The sequence below is a fragment of the Heterodontus francisci genome, unplaced genomic scaffold (genome assembly GCF_036365525.1).
Source record: "Heterodontus francisci isolate sHetFra1 unplaced genomic scaffold, sHetFra1.hap1 HAP1_SCAFFOLD_58, whole genome shotgun sequence".
NCBI classification, from domain to species: Eukaryota; Metazoa; Chordata; class Chondrichthyes; order Heterodontiformes; family Heterodontidae; genus Heterodontus; species Heterodontus francisci.
Window position 1 is genome coordinate 6146553 of NW_027142006.1, and position 18298 is coordinate 6164850.

Here is an 18298-nt window from a genome sequence, read left to right on the forward strand (position 1 = left end):
TCAACCCGATCAAACCCCTTCACTATTTCCTCATATTGCAATGTTTCTTTAACCCTGACAGACTGTGGAGTTTCTGCTGCTTGATTGCAGTTCTTGCTTCCCGCCAGTAGATGTCACCTCACTCCAAAATAGTGAAGTTTACAAATCTGAGAGAGACACAACAGGAAATAATTGTTGACATTATAGTGAATGTGTGGGATTTAGAAATACTAGGAGTGGAGACGAGTTATTATTGAATTTGTCAAACAAAACATATGTTATAATGTTGTGTTAAATCTGTCACTCTGTTGTCTTGATTCTGAGAGTGACATGGACTCATCGAGTCATTGGGTCATTTGTGGTATGGAAGGAGGCCATTTGCCCCATCGAGTACAGGCCAGCTCTCCATGGAGCGATCCAGTCAGTCCCACTCGTCTGCTCGATCCCCCTAGCCCTGTAAATTTATTTCCTTCAAATGCCCATCGAAATTCCTTTTGTAACCAACGATTGTCTCCACTTCCTCCGCCCTCGGGGGCAGCGAGTTACAGATCATTACCAATCACTGTGTAAAAAAGCTCTTCCGCACATTCCCCCTGCATCTCTTGTCCAAAACCTTCAATCTGAATCCCCTAGTCCTTGTACCAATATTAATGGGAACAATTTTTCTTTGCCAACTTATCTAAAACTGTCATAGCCTTCGACACCTCTATCAATTCTCCCCTCAATCTCCTTTGATACAGGCAGAAAAAACCCTGTTTTTCTAACCTAACCTTGAAACTAAAACCCTCCATCCCTGGAACTATTCTGGTAAATATCCTCTGCATCCTCTCAAGAATCCGCACATCCTTTCTAAAGATTGGTGAGCAGATCTGAATGCAACACTCCAATTGGGGTCTAACCAGAGTTCAGCATAACAACCCTGCTTATGTACTCAATGTCTCTATTTATAAAGCCCAAGATCCCACATGCTTTGCTAACCACTCTCGCAATATGTCTTGCCAACTTCAAAGAATGATGGACATGTACTCCAGGTCCCTCTATTCCAGCACACTCTTCAGAAATGTAGCATTGAGTATATATTGCCTCTCCCTATTCCTTCTGCTAAAATGCATCACCTCACACTTGTCACTATTAAATTCCATCTGCCACCTGTCTGCCCATCCTGCTAGCCGATAACTATCCTGTTTCAGGCAGTTCATATCATCCTCACTGTTTGCCACTCCTCCAAGTTTGGTGTCATCGGCATATTTTGAGATTCTACTCGATATTCCAAGATCCAAGTCATTAATCTGTAGCAAAAAAAAGCAATGGTTCCAGCACTGACCCTTGGGGAACACCACTGTCGACTATCCTCCGGTCTGACCAAGAACCATTTCATATGACTCGCTGTTTTCTGTCCTTAAAACAATTTCCTATCCAAATGGACACTGACCCTCCTAATCCATGAACCTCAATTTTGTTAACTACCCTTTTATGTGGTACTTTATAAAATGCTTTTGTAAAATCCATATAAACAACATCCACTGCATTCCCTTCATCAACTTTCTCAGATAGTTTATCAAAAAATGCAGTTAGATTCATCAAGCATGAACTTTCATTTATTAATCCATGCCCACTCTCCTTAATTAACTCAAACCTCTCCAAATAACTTGATTTTTTCCCTGACCTGTTGGTCTTGTGCTTATCGCAAGCTCACCACAGAGCATGTATTTGGCAATGTGACTGTCATTCATTTGGCCCAGTCAACAGAGCCGCCTCTGACTCAAGAGGGCAAACATGCTGTGGATCCCTGCACGCTGGTGTACTTCCTCATTCGGCACTCTGTCCTGCCAGGAGATGTCCAATATCCATCTGAGGCAGTGGAGGTGGAAGCTGTTCAGCTGCTTTTCTTGGCTTGCATAAGTTGTTGATGATTCTCTACTATAAAGGAGGGTGCTGAGAACACAAGCCTGGTACACGTGGAGCTTTGTATTTACGGTCAGTTTGCTGTCGGTTCACACCCGTCTTCTCAACTTTGACATGACAGCTGCAGCATTGGCAATCCTGGTGCTGATTTCAGCATCAAGGGACAGATTGCTGGTGATTGTTGATCCAAGGTATGTGAAGCTGTTGACAACCTCCAAAGTGATGTTGTCAATGTTGATGGAAAGTGGAGTCTCTACGTCCAAGTGTCTACGTCCAAGTGGAGTCTTGCCAAGATGAACAGCTTGTCGTCAGCTCTGATATACAGGTGAACACCCCCATCTGAGTCACTGAAAGTGTACAATAGCAGCATGGAGAAGAATACACCAATCATAAAGGATGTGATAACTAGACAGTTAGAAAATAATGATATGATTGGGCAGAGTCAACATAGATTTATGAAAAGGAAAACAGGTTTGAAAAAACCCGTTGAGTTTTTTGAGGATGTTACCTGGAGAACAGATAAAGGAGAACCAGTGGATGCTTTGGTAATGTCCCACACAGGAGGTGAGTAAACAAAATTAGAGCACATAGGATTGGATATAATATACTGGTATGGATTGAGAATTGGTTAACAGACCGAAAACAGAGAGCAGGAATAACGGGTCCTCCTCAGGATGGCAGGCTGTTACTATTGGGGTACTGCAAGGATCAGTGTTGGAGCCACAGCTGTTAACAACCGAAATAAATGATTTGGATGCAGGGATTAAATGTAATATTCCCAAGTTTGCAGATGACACAAAGCTAGGTGAAGTGTGAGCTGTGAGAAGGATGCAGAGAGGCTTCCAGGAAACCTGGAGAGGCTAAGTGAATGGGAAAGAACATGGCAGATGGAATATAATGTGAGTAAGTGTGAAGTTCTCCACTTTGGTGGAATAAACAGAAAGACAGAGTATTTCTTAAATGGTGAGAGGTTGGGAAGTGTTGATGTCCAAAGGGACCTGGGTGTCCTTCTTCATGAGACACTAAAAGCTCTTGTGCAGGTGCAGCAATCAATTAGAAAGGCAAATGGTATGTTGGCCTTCACACGAGGGGTCATGAGTACAGGAGTAAAGATGTCTTGTTGCAATTGTATAGAGCCTTGGTGAAACCGCGCTGGAGTATTGTGTATAGTTTGGTCTCCTCATCTAAGGAAGGATATACTTGCCATAGAGGGAGTGAAACAGAGGGTCACCAGACTAATCCCTGGGATGGTGGGATTGTCTTGTGAGGAAACTGGGCCTGCATTCCTTAAAGTTTCGAAGAATGAGAGGTGATCTCATTGAAACTGATAAAATTCTTATAGGGCGTGACAGTGTGGATGTAGATAGGATGTTTGCCCTGGTTGGTGAGTCTAAAATCAGGGGACCAAGTCTCAGAATAAGGAGTAGGCCATTTAAAACTGAGATCGAGTTGAATTTCTACACTCAGACGGTGGTGAATCATTGGAATTCTCTACCCCAGAGAGATGTGGCTGTTCAATCATTGAGCATGTTCAAGACAGAAATTGTTAGAAATCTTGATACTCATGACATCAAGGGATATGGGGAGAGCACGGGAAAGGGGCGTTGAGGTAGATGATCAGCCATGATCGAATTGAATGGCAGAAAAGGCTCGACGGGCTGAATGGCCTACTCCTATGTTCCTCTGTTCCTAAGAGAGTTGGCGCCAGCACGCAGCCTTGCTTTACCCCACTGCTGATCTTGAAAGTGTCTGATGTTGCTCCATTGTAACTGATGGAACTGTGCATGTTTTCGTGGAAAGAAGAGGTGATGCCCAAGAGTTCAGGAGGGCAGCCGAGTTTCCATCGCAGTTTGAAGAGTCAGTCTCTGCTGACAAGATCAAAGGCCTTGGTGATGTTTATCAAAGTATGTGCGGCTCTGTGGCGCAATGGATAGCTTGTTGGACTTCTAAATAATGATAAAGAAGGCACTCCAAGGTTGTGGGTTCAAATCCCACCAGAGTCAGATCTTGGACCAGAGACAGAAGAGCACGACGGAACAGAGAATTCACAAGTGTGTCAAAAGCACCGACTCAGAGACAGAGTGTGAGAGAGAGGAGCACAGCAGGAGCAGAGCTGGGGTAAAAAATCAAAAAGTGACATAACAATGGAGAGTGAGAGCAGGGTAACAGAAAGCCGCTGGGGTGAGTTTACAGGATTTGGTTCTTGCTTCGGTGCAGTGGAAGGAGCTGTTTGATGAGGATCTGTTGAGCTGTGACATCACAGGCAAGCAGGTAGTTGATTGGTTTGGAAAAAGCTGCATGTTTGATGAGTATCTGTTAAGTGATTAAGGTCCATTTTAGTCCTAATGTTTAAAATAGTAAACAAACTAGTGGTAAGCTTAATAAAATATACAACAAAATAAACAATTGAATAAAATAATTAAGTAGTGAATTGAAACACGTTAAGGATGACAGGACAGGTGATGTGTCACAGCTGCAGCATGTGGGAGCTCCTGGATGCCAGTGTGATCCAGGGCAAACACGTCTGCAGTAAGTGTTTAGTTTCTGCGGCAAAACACCTTTGACCACCGGTCCATCAGGCAGTGGTCTGCACGGAATGTTCTCAAGGGCCTACGGGAAAAGGAGATGGTGGATCCTGTCGGATGGTTCCCCGAGCAGACCGTCAAAGTCATTTGGCGGAATGCCTCATCACCAGAACTTTCAAACAAGCACCAAGACGTAGCTTGGCTGGTGGTGAGACGGGCCCTTCCCGTCAGATCCTTCCTGCACACCCGAAGTCTCGCCCCCTCCGCACAGTGCCCCCGCGTTGGCTGTGGTGGGGAAGAATAACTTGAAGATAGACAAGTCTCCCGGGCCTGACGGGGTATATCCAAGGATGTTATGGGAAGCAAGGGATGAAATTGCAGAGCCGCTGGCAATGATCTTTTCATCTTCTCTGCTGACGGGGGTGGTACCAGGTGATTGGAGGGTGGCAAATGTTGTGCCCCTGTTCAAGAAAGGGAATAGGAACAACCCTGGGAATTACAGGCCAGTTAGTCTTACTTCGGTGGTAGGCAAGTTGATGGAAAAGGTGCTGAGGGATAGGATTTATGAGCATCTGGAAAGACACTGCTTGATTCGGGACAGTCAGCACGGTTTTGTGAGGGGTAGGTCTTGCCTCACAAGCCTGATTGAATTCTTTGAGCAGGTGACCAAGCAAGTGGATGAGGGTAAACCAGTGGATGTGGTGTACATGGATTTTAGTAAGGCATTTGATAAGGTCCCCCATGGTAGACTTATGGAGAAAGTCAGGAGGCATGGGATAGTGGGGAATGTGGCCAGTTGGATTAAGAATTGGCTAACTGATAGAAGGCAGAGAGTGGTCTTAGATGGTAAATACTCAGCCTGGAGCCCAGTTACCAGTGGCGTGCCACAGGGATCAGTTCTGGGTCCTCTCCTGTTTGTGATTTTTGTTAACGACTTGGATGAGGAAGTCGAAGGGTGGGTCAGTAAATTTGCAGATGATACAAAGGTTGGTGGAGTTGTGGATACCGAGGAGGGCTATTGTCGTCTGCAAAGGGACTTGGATAGGTTGCAGTGCTGGGCTGAAAAGTGGCAGATGGAGTTTAACCCTGAAAAGTGTGAGGTCGTCCATTTTGGAAGGGCAAACATGAATGCAAAATACTGGGTTAACGGTAGGGTTCTTGGGCATGTGGAGGAGCAGAGAGACCTTGGGGTCTATGTGCATAGATCATTGAAAGTTGCAACTCAAGTGGATAGGGCTGTGAAGAAGGCATATGGGGTGTTAGCGTTCATTAGCAGAGGGATTGAATTTAAGAGCCGTGAGGTGATGATGCAGCTGTACAGGACCTTGGTAAGGCCTCATTTGGAGTACTGTGTGCAGTTCTGGTCGCCTCATTTTAGGAAGGATGTGGAAGCCTTGGAGAGGGTGCAGAGGAGATTTACCAGGATGTTGCCTGGAATGGAGAATAAGTCTTACGAGGAAAGGCTGAACATTCTAGGCCTCTTCTCATTAGAAAGGAGAAGGATGAGGGGTGACATGATAGAGGTTTATAAGATGATCAGGGGAATAGATAGGGTAGACAGTCAGAAACTTTTTCCCCGGGTGGAGCAAAGCGTTACAAGGGGTCATAAATTTAAGGTGAAGGGTGGGAGATATAAGGGGGATGTCAGGGGAAGGTTCTTTACCCAGAGAGTGGTCGAGGCATGGAATGCCTTGCCCGGGGAAGTTGTTGAGTCAGAAACTTTAGGGACTTTCAAAAGGCTTTTGGATAGGTATATGGATAAAGGAGAATGATGGGGTATAGATTAAATTGTCCTTGACAGAGGACAAAGGATCGGCACAACATTGTGGGCCGAAGGGCCTGTTCTGTGCTGTATGTTCTATGTTCTATGTTCTATGAGACGGTCGCCCACCTCCTCCTGGAATGTGTCTTTGCAAAGCAGGTGTGGAAAGAGATGCAGTGGTTTTTGTCGAGGTTCATCCCAAGCAGCTCTGTAACACAGGAGTCTGTGCTCTCAGGGCTGTTCCCAGGGACGCACACCGAGACAAACATCAACTGCTGCTGGAGGACTATCAATTCGGTGAAAGACGCCCTTTGCTCTGCCCGAAACTTGCTGGTCTTCCAGCGCAAAGTGTTGTCCACCACCGAATGTTGCAGACTGGCACATTCCAAGGTCCAGGACTCCGTGCTGAGGGACGCACTAAAGCTTGGAGCAGCCGCAGCAAAGGCTCAATGGGGAAAGACCACAGTGTAAGGTCCCCCCACCAAGCTGAACTGAGGGGCTGGATCCATGGGAAATCCCTCGAACTGTATCGTTGATATTTTCTTTTGCTGTAAATGTAAAACTGTAATTGGCATGACAATAGTGAAATGGAAGGGTTGTGAAGAAACTCATGATAGGAGAGAAGGAAACTGATCTCCCTTGCAATGTTTGTATTTTTTGGTGCTGTTTGAAACTGTTTGGCAATGTAATTTTTGCAGATTTGTATGAATAAAGTATATTTTGAAAATAAAAAATGTGTTTGCGGCTCAAAGAGTGAGAAAAAAGGAATGTAGTGGTAGTAGGGGACAGTATAGTAAGGTGGATTAACACTGTTCTCTGCAGCAAAGAGCAAGAGTCCAGACGGCTGTGTTGCCTGCCGGTGCCAGGATTCAGGACGTCTGCTCAGGGCTGGAGCGAAACATACAATGGGAGGGGGAGGATCCAGTTGTCGTGGTCCATGTCGGTACCAACGACATAGGCAGGACAAGGATAGAGGTTCTGCAAAGTCAGTATGAGGAACTAGGCACCAAATTAAGAAGCAGAACCTCAAAGGTAATCATCTCTGGATTATTACCTGAGCCATGTGCAAATTGGCATAGGACAAATAAGATTAGAGAAAGTAATGTGCGGCTGAAAGACTGGTGTGGTAGTAGTGGGTTCTGGTTCGTGGGGCATTGGCACCAGTACTGGGGAAAGAGGTGGCTGTACCGTTGGGACGGTCTACACCTGAACCGTGCTGGTGCCGGTGTTCTCGCGAGCCACATAACGAGGGACGTAGAGACGGTTTTAAACTGAATAGTGGGGGCAAGGGATCAAATTTGGGAAGATATGGTGAATCAAGGAGGTGAGGCAAGGCAAGAGAGAAAGGTATAACTATGGGAAATGATAAACAGACTGTGACAGGAAGGGACAGAATGTACAAATCTAAGAGTAAATCAACAGATAAGGCTAGAGGTTACAAAAATAATAAAAGGACAAAACTAAGTGCTCTGTATCTGAATGCATGGAGCTTTCGAAACAAAACAGATGAACAGAGAGCACAAATAGAATAAATAAGTACGATCTGATAGTCATTACAGAGACATGGCTGCAGGGCGACAGAGATTGGGATGAGAATATTGGAGGTGACATGGCATTTAGGAAGGACAGGAAGCTTGGAAAAGGTGGTGGGGTAACTCTGTTAATTAATGATGGTATTAGCGCAATAGAGAGGGATGACCTAAGTTCAGGAGATCACGATGAAGAAGCAGTTTGAGTTGAGATGAGAAATAATACAGGCAAGAAGTCACTTCTGGGAGTGGTGTACAGGCCACCGAACATTAACCACACTGTCGGATGGGGTATAAAAAAAGAAATAATGGCAGCTTGTCAGAAAGGTACAGCAATAATTATGGGGGATTTTGATCTCCATATAGACTGGAAATTCTGATGGGCAGAGGTAGCCTAGATGAGGAGTACAGAGAATGTTTTTGGGATAATTTCTTGGAAAAATAAGTTCTGGAGCCAACCTGAGAGCAGGCTATACTAGACCTGGCATTGTGCAACGAGATAGGATTAATTAATGACCTCATAGTTAAGGTGCCCCTAGGTAGTAGCGATCATAATATGATTGAATTTTACATTCAGTTTGAGGGAGAGAAGAGTGGGTCCCAAACGAGTATTTTAATTTTAAATAAGGGCAATTATAAGGGCATGAAAGCAGAGCTAGCTAAAGTGAACTGGCAAATTAGGTTAAGGGATAAGTCAATAGAGATGCAGTGGCAGATATTTAAGGAAAATTTCAGAATACACAGAATAGATACATTTCAACGAGAAAGAAAAATTCCAAAGGTGGGACTCACCATCCATGGTTCACGAAAACAGTTAAAGATACTATCAAACTTAAAGAAAAAGCCTATAATTGTGCAAAGATGGGAGGCAGGTCAGAAGATTGGACAGAATATAAAAAACAGCAAAGAATTACTAAAAGATTGATAAGGAAGGTAAAATTAGAGTACGAGAGAAAGCTAGCGAGAAATATAAAGACAACTAGTAAGAGTTTCGATAGATATTTTAAAAAGAAAAGAGTTAACAAAGTGAGTGTTGGTCCTATGGAAAGTGTGTCTGGGGAATTAATAATGGATAATTAAGAGATGGCAGATGAATTGAACAGATACTTTGGATTGGTCTTCACTATTGAGGATACAAATAACACCCCAGTATTAGCTGTAAGTCAGGAAATGGAAGGGAGGGAGGAACTCAAGAAAATTACAATCACCAGTGAAGTGGTACTAAACAAATTGTTGGAGCTGCGGGCTGACAAGTCGCCAGGTCCTGAAGTGGCTAGTGAGATAGTTGATGCGCTGGTTATAATTTTCCAAAATTCCCTAGATTCGAGAAGGTTCCATTAGATTGGAAAAGAGTGAATGTAACTCATTTATTCAAAAAGGGAGGGAGACAGAAAGCAGGAAACGACAGGCCAGTTAGCTTAACATTTGTCTTAGGGAAAATGTTTGGAGCTATTACAGAGGATGTTATAGCAGGGCATTTAGAAAAAATAAAGGTAATCAGGCAGAGTCAACATGGTTTTGTGAAAGGGAAATCATGTTTAACCAATTTATTGGAGTTCTTTGAGGGAGTTACATGTGCTGTGGATAAAGGGGAACCGGTGGATGTATTGTTCTTCGATTTCCAGAAGGATAAGGTGACATATCAAAGGTTATTGCAGAAAATAAAAGCTCCTGGTGTCAGGGGTAACATATTGGCATGGATAGAGGATTGGCTAGCTGACAGGAAACAGAGAGTCAGCATAAATGGGTCATTTTCTGGTTGGCAAGAAGTAACGAGTGGTCCACAGGGATCTGTGCTGGGGCCTCAACATTCTACAATTCTCGAAATGACTTTGATGAAGGGACCAAAAGTATGGTTGCTAAATTTGATGATGACAAAGATAGGTAGGAAAGTAGGTTGTGAAGAGGACATAAGGGGGCTACAAAGGGATATAGATAGGTTAAGTGACTGGGCAAAGACCTGGCAAATGGAGTATAATGTGGGAAAGTGGGAAATTGTCCACTTTGGCAGGAAGAATAAAAAAGCATATTATCTAAATGGTGAGAGATTGCAGAGATCTGAGATGCAGGGGATCTGGGTGTCCTAGTGCACGAATCGCAAAAGGTTAGTCTGCAGGTACAGCACGTAATTAGGAAAGCTAATAGAATGTTATCATTTATCGCCAGGGGAATTGAATACAATAGTAGGGAGGTTATGCTTCAGCTATACAGGGCATTGGTGAGACCTCTTCTGCAACACTGAGTACAGTACTGGTCTCCTTATTTATGGAAGGATGTAAATGCATTGGAGGTAGTACAGAGAAGGTTTACTAGACTAATACATGGAATGGGTGGGCTGTCTTACGAGGAAAGATTGGACAGGCTAGGTTCGTATCCACTAGAGTTTAGAAGAGAAAGAGGCGACATGATTGAAACATACAAGATCCTGAGGGGTTTTGACAGGGTGGATGTGGAAAGGATGTTTCCCCTTGTGGGAGACTCTAGAGCTTGGGGTCACTGTTTAAAAATAAGGGGTCACCCATTTAAGACAGAGATGAGGAGCAATTTTCCCCCTCAGAGGGTCGTGAGTCTTTGGAATTTTCTTCCTCAAAAGGCGGTGGAAGCAGAGTCTTTGCATATTTTTAAGGGAGAGATGGATAGATTCTTTATCTGCAAGGGGGTGAAAGGTTATCGGAGGTAGATGGAAATGTAGAGTAATCAGTTCAGCCATGAGCTTATTGAATGGTGAAGCAGGCTCGAAGGGACGAGTGGCCCACTCCTGCTCCTAATTCGTATGTTCATATGTAAAGACAATGTAGAGTGGTCTGTACTGTTCACAGTACTTCTCCTGTAACTGCCGAAGTGAGACAATCATGTCGACTGTCGATCTACCAGCTCTGAAGCTGCACTGAGACTCAGGATAGATGTGTGATGCCAGGGTCCGCAATCTGGTCAGAGCAATGCGAGCAAAGACCTTCCCCACAATACTTAGCAAGGAGATGCCTCGCTAATTGCTGCTGTCACTGCGATTCCCCCTTATTGTTGCACAAGGTGACAATGTTTGTGTCACGCATGTTTTGAGGTGCAGATCTTTCCTTCCAACAGAGACACAGAAGTTCATGAAGATGCTGCAGTAGAACCGCTTTTCCACTCTTGATGATTCCAGGTGGAATACCATCATTTCCCGGGGCTTTACCACTGGCAAGATGGTCAATGGCTTTGTTGAGCTCCACTATGGTGGGGTCACTGTCCAGCTCCTCCATGACAGGGAAGTCTGGAATGGCACTGAGAGCCACTTCAATGACAATATTCTCCGTTATGTAGAGTTTAAGGTAATGCTCCACTCACCTTTCCATCTGCTTGTTAACAGATGATTCCACTTTGACACCGCACTGAGACCTTGAGCATTGTTGTCTGAAAGAGCCTGATCGAGGATGTTGAGGAACTCCTGGGTCCGTTCTGGATCAGTGGTTCGTCAAGAGTTGATCTGAGGACGACGTTCTTCTTGGATGGATGAAGCTTCCTTGGCTGAAGCCTGACCTTGCTACACACCAGGGAGTGCTCAGTGTCACAGTCAGCGCTGTGATAGCTATGAGTGATGAGGACACTGCTGAGGGTGTTTGCACTGGTGATGATAAGGTCTAGCTGGTGCCAGTGGCGTGATCTCAGATGTCTCCAGGACACCTTGTGGCACAGCTTGACCTGGAAGTAGCTGCTCATCACACAGAATCCATGGTGACAGCATAGCTCCAGCAACCTCTGTCCATTTTCATTCATCTTGCCAATCCCCTGGTGCTCTATGCACATTGGCAAAGCTGTGTAGTCAGTACCCAAGCTTGTGTTGAAGTCTCCTAGAAGGTACAGTCCCTCAGTGCTGGGAATTCTACTGATGGCAGTATCAAGTGTCACATAGAATTGATCCTTGACATCTGGGGTGGAGGTGAGTGTCGGGACATAGATGCACATGAGATTAACTGGGCCCACGCTTGTTGACAAGTGAAGAGTAAGAAGTCTCTCTGAGCCTACTGTGGGTGGTTCACTCATCTCAAGTAGCGTGTTTTTTTACTGTGAAAACCACTCCATGCTCACGAGTTGCCTCTTGGGCTTTCCCCTGCCAGAAGAAGGTGTAGTGCTTCTCTTTGAGGGATCCACTTTGGACGAGTCTAGTTTCTTGCAGCACAGCAATGTCCACATTGAGCCTTGTGAGTTCTTTGTCCATCACAGCTGTCTTGTGTGTGTCATCAACCTGCAGAAGGGTGTCAGTAAGGCCAGGACACATGGTCCTCACATTCCAGCTTGCGATGCGAAGGACTGGTGTCTTCTTTGTTGAGCTTGTTTTTCTTGGTGCATTGATTATCGATCCGCCTGTTGAGAGATGACTCTCTAAGCTCCAAGCACCCATTGAAGCAAGCAGGTCGTGGCAGGACAGCACCTAACTGATTGGGGGCTGCCCAGCTTGGAGTGGGTGGTAGCTATCCAATGAGATGCGATGATCTCTTCAACTGTCAGAAGTAACCCCAGGCGCTCATACTCTGCACCAATTGAGTGAGAGCTTATAATCGGTAACCGTTTCTTCCCGTGTTGTGCGAATGTTAAAGCACAAATATTGTCCTCTGCACGGCACGTTCGGACTGAACACAAAATGGCTCCTTTGGTCATGTGTTAATTATAAAATGGCTTTCTTGACCATGTTCGTTATTACAATGGATACATTATAAAAATGGTCAAATTAAACTAAGACCGAACTACCCAAGCTTACCTGCATCCTCCAGTCCTCTGGCAACATTCCCATATTTAAGGAGGATTGAAAGATTGTGGTTCGAGTCTCTGATATTTCCACCCTTACTTCCCTCAGCAACCCAGGATGCAACCCATTCAAACTGGGTGACTTTTCTACTGTGAGAGCTGCCAACCTTGTAATTGTCTCCTCTTTATCTATTTTCATCCTGTCCAATTTCTTCACTTCCTCCTCCTTTACTGTGACATTTGCAGCATCCGCTTATTTTGTGATACTTAATTAGTGCCTCAGCCACACCCTCTGTCTCCACAGGATCTCCTAATTGATCCCCCCTTTCACTGACTGTCCATATGTTGGTAAAAGACTTCAGTGTTCCCAGTTATGTGACCTGCTAATCTTTTCTCATACATTCTCTTGCTGATCTCATTTCCTTTTTCAGCTCTCCTCTGTACTTTCTGTATTTGCTTGTTTCTCTACTGCATATGAATCCTCACATGATTTCGATATGGATGATTTTTGAACTATTTTGTTGAAGGATTGAGTTTTGTAAATTTCTCCCTAGCTCCCCTCATGGTCAGGCAGAACGTTTAACTGCTGTGTTTTCAAACAGCAACAGCTTTATTTGAAAAGCTATTGGGACAGGATTCCGGGTTTTAATCCAGTCACAAATCTGGTTCTGATGTCTTGTGGCTCCAGCTGTCACATGACCTGTCAGAGGATGACCTCATAATTGACCCAGTCATGGAGCTGTGGGTTGATGTTTAAATTGTTGCAAAATAATTTTCCAGAAGGACAATCAAAATGAATCGATATATAAAAGGTAGATTTTGTGAATTTGTGCTCCCAGTGGAAATCCCTGCAGAGTCTGCTGGTTTTCATATCCCCAATTCCCCACAGGAAGCTCTGTGTCAGAATCTGTATTCATTATATCAATATTATACAGAATCATTTCATGGGAGACCCCAGTGTGAATTGTAAACAGGTGGTTCAGTTTTAACTTTCAAATTAAAACAGAAGCAAAATACTGCAGATGCTGGAAATCTGAAATAAAAACAGAAAATGCTGGAAATACTCAGCAGGTCTGGCAGCATCTGTGGAGAGAGAAACAGAGTTAACGTTTGTGGTCTGTGACCTTTCATCAGAACTGGGCTGAAATTGTCTGAGGGCCAAGTGGCCTCTTTCTGTGCCTTAAACTTTCTATGAGTCTAAGATTCTATGAGATTCTGGAATCAATTTCAGGGTCGATGACATTGCACTCTGTAAGGATAGGAAGATGGAGATTATTAAGTACAGTGCAAGAATATAGATGCTTTTACATTATTTTAATCAAAATTGATTTAAACGTTGTGTTCACGAATCCTATCTTTTGATCACAATGACACTGATGACAATGGAAAAAGCAAGACTTGCATTTCACGACCACAGGACATTGCAAAGCCTTTTACAGCCAATGAAGGACTTTCCAAGTGTAGTCACTGTAGTCATGTAGGAAACATGGTGGCCAATGTGCGCACAGCAAGCTCCCAGGAACAACAACGTTATAAAAACGAGATAATCTGTTTTGAAGTGATGTTGATTCAGGGTTAAACAATGACCAGCATCCCAGAAATAATTCCCCTTCTATTCTCTGAAATAGTGCCATGGTACCTTTAACATCCACCTGAGAGGGCAGAGGGATCCTCAATTTTCTGTCTCACCTGAAAAACAGCATTTCTGATAGTGCAGCACTGCCTTAGTACTGAACTGGAGTGTCAGCCATTTTTAAAGGGCTGTTAGTCCTCCTGGAAAATATTTAAAGGAAGATTAAATGAAATGAAATAAATACATTGCTTTTGCCTCTCTCCCATCCCCCCAATAACAGTTAAATTAATTATTTGCCCTTCCCTCCCAAAACCTACCTTTACCATCTGACCTTCCGCCCAAAACTGCACAAACTGTAAACTATAACCCTTCCCACCATCCCCTACACCCATGACATTAATTTGACTCCGTCCCCCCACCCCCACACTGAGAAACTTACCTTCTCCCCCCTCCCCACCAGTGTTGCACCTCATTTGCCCGGGTGGGGCTCCGAAGGCACGGCAGTGCCGGCCACTGGGCTGAAGATCGCAGCGGAACATCAGGAAGTGATGGGATAATAATTAATGCAGGTTTGTGGTCCCGTTGCCGAGCGGTGGGGGTCCCCTTCAAGGCCTCGCCGTCGCCGGCAATATCGAGCCAGGCCCTGCCGGCGTTGAGGTCCGTGGCGGGTCTCATCCGGGGCCATCTTCAGGCGGCCCCCACCCCACCCCCACCACAGATCTCGACGTCGAGGGCTCTATAGAATCCAGCCCATTGTTTCTCTCAATCTCAACTCCACAAGGATTTGCCTGTTAATTGTAGAAAAATTAAAGCTCTATAACCTTTTGATAAAAGGGTTCAAATCCATTTCCAAACAAATGATAGTTCTCATTGTATCTAGAACATGTTTTCTTACATACAAACATACCAATTAGGAGCAGGAGTAGACCACTCGGCCCCTCGAGCCTGCTCCACCATTCAATAAGATCATGACTGACCTGATTTTAACCTCAACTCCACATTCCCACCTGCCCCCAATAACCTTTCACCCCCTTGTTTATCAAGAATCTATCTACCTCTGTCTTAAAATATTTCAGAATTTCTGTCGTCCAGCAACTCTCACTTTATTTCCTGGATTTCACCTAAAAAATGTATTTCCACACTTTGGATATCCTGTACTTCATTAATGTTTTTGCTCTCTGGGGATTTCCCTTTAATTATATTCAGTGCTGGTATTTTACTGCCACACACTGACTGAAAGTGTCCCATCTTTCTGCAGGAAAAACACTCAGCTTCTTTGGCGAGGCAGTTTTCCCACTTGTGTCTCTCTCGGCCACACCTACTGCAATTGGTTGCAGCTACCACTAGATGCTCTTCCCGTCTTTCTTGTCTTTTACCACTAATTTTTCCTTTTGTTTTCTTAACAAATTCAATTGAGTCTGCAACTCTCGAGATCAGACTCTCCCTGTCCCCTCGAACAACGGATTGGTTAAACTTTCTAACCTCTGTTTGTCTGCTCAATTGAAACTCTTTCGTTAATGTGAGATCAGCCCTGGACTGGAGATGATCTGAAAGGGTGTTGTCTAATACCCCGAACACAATCCTGTCTCCATTCAGCTCTTCTCTTAAGTTGCGGTATTCACAATCCTCCGTGAGTTTGTACAAGTCATTGATAAATGAGTGAATACTCTCCCCTTTCTGTTTTGTACGCTTATTAAATTCAAAGTGATTCCTGACAATGCAGCAGCCAGCCGACGTCATCAGAGTGCTCCAAGCTCGCACATGCACAAACAGTCTCCTGCGCTCTGAGATGCTGCGCATGCCCTGCCTACGTCTTCCAGGACGATGTGGCGCATGCGCGGGAAAACTCTCTACCTCCTCTCAGCCGCTCACTCCAGGCCGCTCACAGCCCGCTCCTCGCTACCCCGCTCCCCCGCCCTCCGGCCGCTTGCTACCCCCCCACCCCCGCACTGCCCTCTCTCCGTCCACTCACGCCCCGCTTCCCCCCCACGTCCCTCCAGACACTAGCTCTAAGCCATGCTGCTTCCCTCCTCTCGGCCTCTCGCTCCAACATTCGATCATTCTTCACCGCACCACCCGATAAAGCAAGGCGAGCCTCGAGGGGTGATGGGACAATGTTGGAGCGAGTGGCCGAGAGGAGGGAAACGGCAGAGCCCATGGCCTGGAGTGTGAGCGGCCATAAAGCAGGATGGGGGTGGTGGTGGGGGAAGCGGGGAGTGAGCAGTCAGAGAGTGGGATGGGGGGAAGCGGGGAATGATCGTCCGGAGAATGGGATGGCACTGTTTAGAGGGGATTTGAGGAAAAAATGTTTCACCTCGAGGGTGGTTGGAATCTGGAACACATTGCCTGAAGGAGTGGTGGAGGCAGGAACCCTCACAACATTTAAGAAGTATCTGGATGAGCACTCAAAACGCCACAGAATACAAGGCTACGGCCACGTGCTGGAAAATGGAATTAGAATAGATAGGTACTTGATGGCCGGCACGGACATGATGGCCGAAGGGCCTTTTTCTGTGCTGTATAACTCTATGACTCTATGAAACCTCACTGAATTACAGAAGGTGTGCAGCACTGTCAGAGGTGCTGTCCTTCTAATGAGACTTCAAATAGCGCAACGTTCTCCGAGTATCAACCAAAACATGTCCATTGTGTAGATATGTGCCATATTTGCTTATGAAACGACAGTCACTGCTCCTAAAGTAATTCACTTTAGGTGAATTAAGATGACTTGGTACTATATAACTGGCAAATGAGCAAGAGGTAGCGGGGGACTGTTGGGGTGGGACGGAGGCGGTGATGGCAACCTTTGAGGGGATTTTTGGGTCGAAGTTGTTTTCTGTGATAAATTGAGTAGCTCCATCTTTAATCCTGGCAGCTGCCTGAATGTCACAGACAGTGACGTTTCAGTGGAAGAGGCTGCATTTGCGCATGTGCTAGTACAGCGTCACCTGGTGGTTGCGTTGTCAGCAAATGCAGCGTTTTAACTTTGGCTCCACGATGACATTTTTTTCCTCAATTAAAATAGGTCTTGAGTGCCTTAATAACTTCTTCACATGTAGCCTTCTGTTCTTCATGAGGATGTTGCCTGCACACTCCCTCCATTGCAGACAATAGCGTACTGACCTGCTCCATGTCTGGCTTCAGCACGAGACCCGATGCAGTACGATACCTTGCAAACCTCTGGAACCATCTCGGCCACTCCTCGGCTTGGTTCAGTCCAGTGACCTTTTCAAAGGTGCAGGCAAAGATTTCTCCATCTTCGCTTTGGTTTACTGTGGCCCCCATATAATATTCTGATATCTGTCAAGGCTTAGTACACAATATATAAGAATCTGACGGTTAAAATAACCTGAGTTTACTCTGCACATCTTGCATTGAAGGTTTCATCGACAACTCTCCATGAGGTGCTGTACAGATTATATTACATCACTTCCTGTGATGATACACATAGTCTATTTATATAATCTGCCCAGTAACAACCCAATGTCCACTCTTATATTATTGTACAGATGTGAGAAATGCTGAGGATGGGAATGGAACGTCTGAATGAAGATGTCATGATGCTGATGATGTAAATGAGGCTGATCTGTTTCCCATTCCACAATCCCTCTTGATTTCTGTGCATGTTTCTCGATGCTGTTTCAACCAATTTGAAAAAGAATCACAAATCCTCCTCTGGAGCCTCAGATGTCCATTAAGAAAAGGCATGGTGGCCAAGTGGTAAGGCGTCAGTCTTGTAAACTGAAGATTACAGCTTCAATCCCCGTCCGTGCCTTCTGATTAGTTTCTCACTTTAAATGTGATGTTTCCAGAAAAGATGTCTGTTGCATTTGTGTCGGCCATCTGGAAATCAGTGTCATGTTACACTTTATCCTGGACACTGGGAAGAACATGAGGATAAGTCACATGGTCCCTCGAGCCTTCTCTGCCATTGATAGAGTGAAAATATCTGAGGTCCAAGCACTGAACCTTATTACTGTGCATTTGCTGGATATTTAACAGAGCTATTCTATTAATCCCACATCCCGCTCTCCGGTCCTTTCCCCCATTGCCCTGTTATATTTTCCATGTCAGGTACATATCCAATTCCATTTCGAGTTAACATTGAATCTGCTTCCACTGACCTTTCAGGATTGCATTCCAGACCAGAACAACACACTGCTGAAAAAACAATCTCCTCATCACAACTCGAATTCTTTTGTCAATTACTTTAAATGTGTTTCCTCTGGTTACTGACCCTTCTGTCACTGGCGACACTTTCTCCTTCTTTACTCTTTCAAAACTCTTCAGGATTTGCATT

General features: G+C 44.9%; 2 non-coding genes across 2 annotated transcripts; both read left to right on the forward strand.

Moving 5' to 3' along the window:
* The first annotated feature begins 3796 nt into the window (after positions 1–3796).
* trnar-ucu (transfer RNA arginine (anticodon UCU)) lies at positions 3797–3887 on the forward strand. Its single transcript is given in 2 exon segments — positions 3797–3833; positions 3853–3887. It is a non-coding gene; the product is annotated as a tRNA-Arg (tRNA).
* Positions 3888–17701: 13814 nt separating this feature from the next.
* On the forward strand, positions 17702–17773 carry trnat-ugu (transfer RNA threonine (anticodon UGU)). The gene has a single exon. It is a non-coding gene; the product is annotated as a tRNA-Thr (tRNA).
* The last annotated feature ends 525 nt before the right edge of the window (positions 17774–18298 follow it).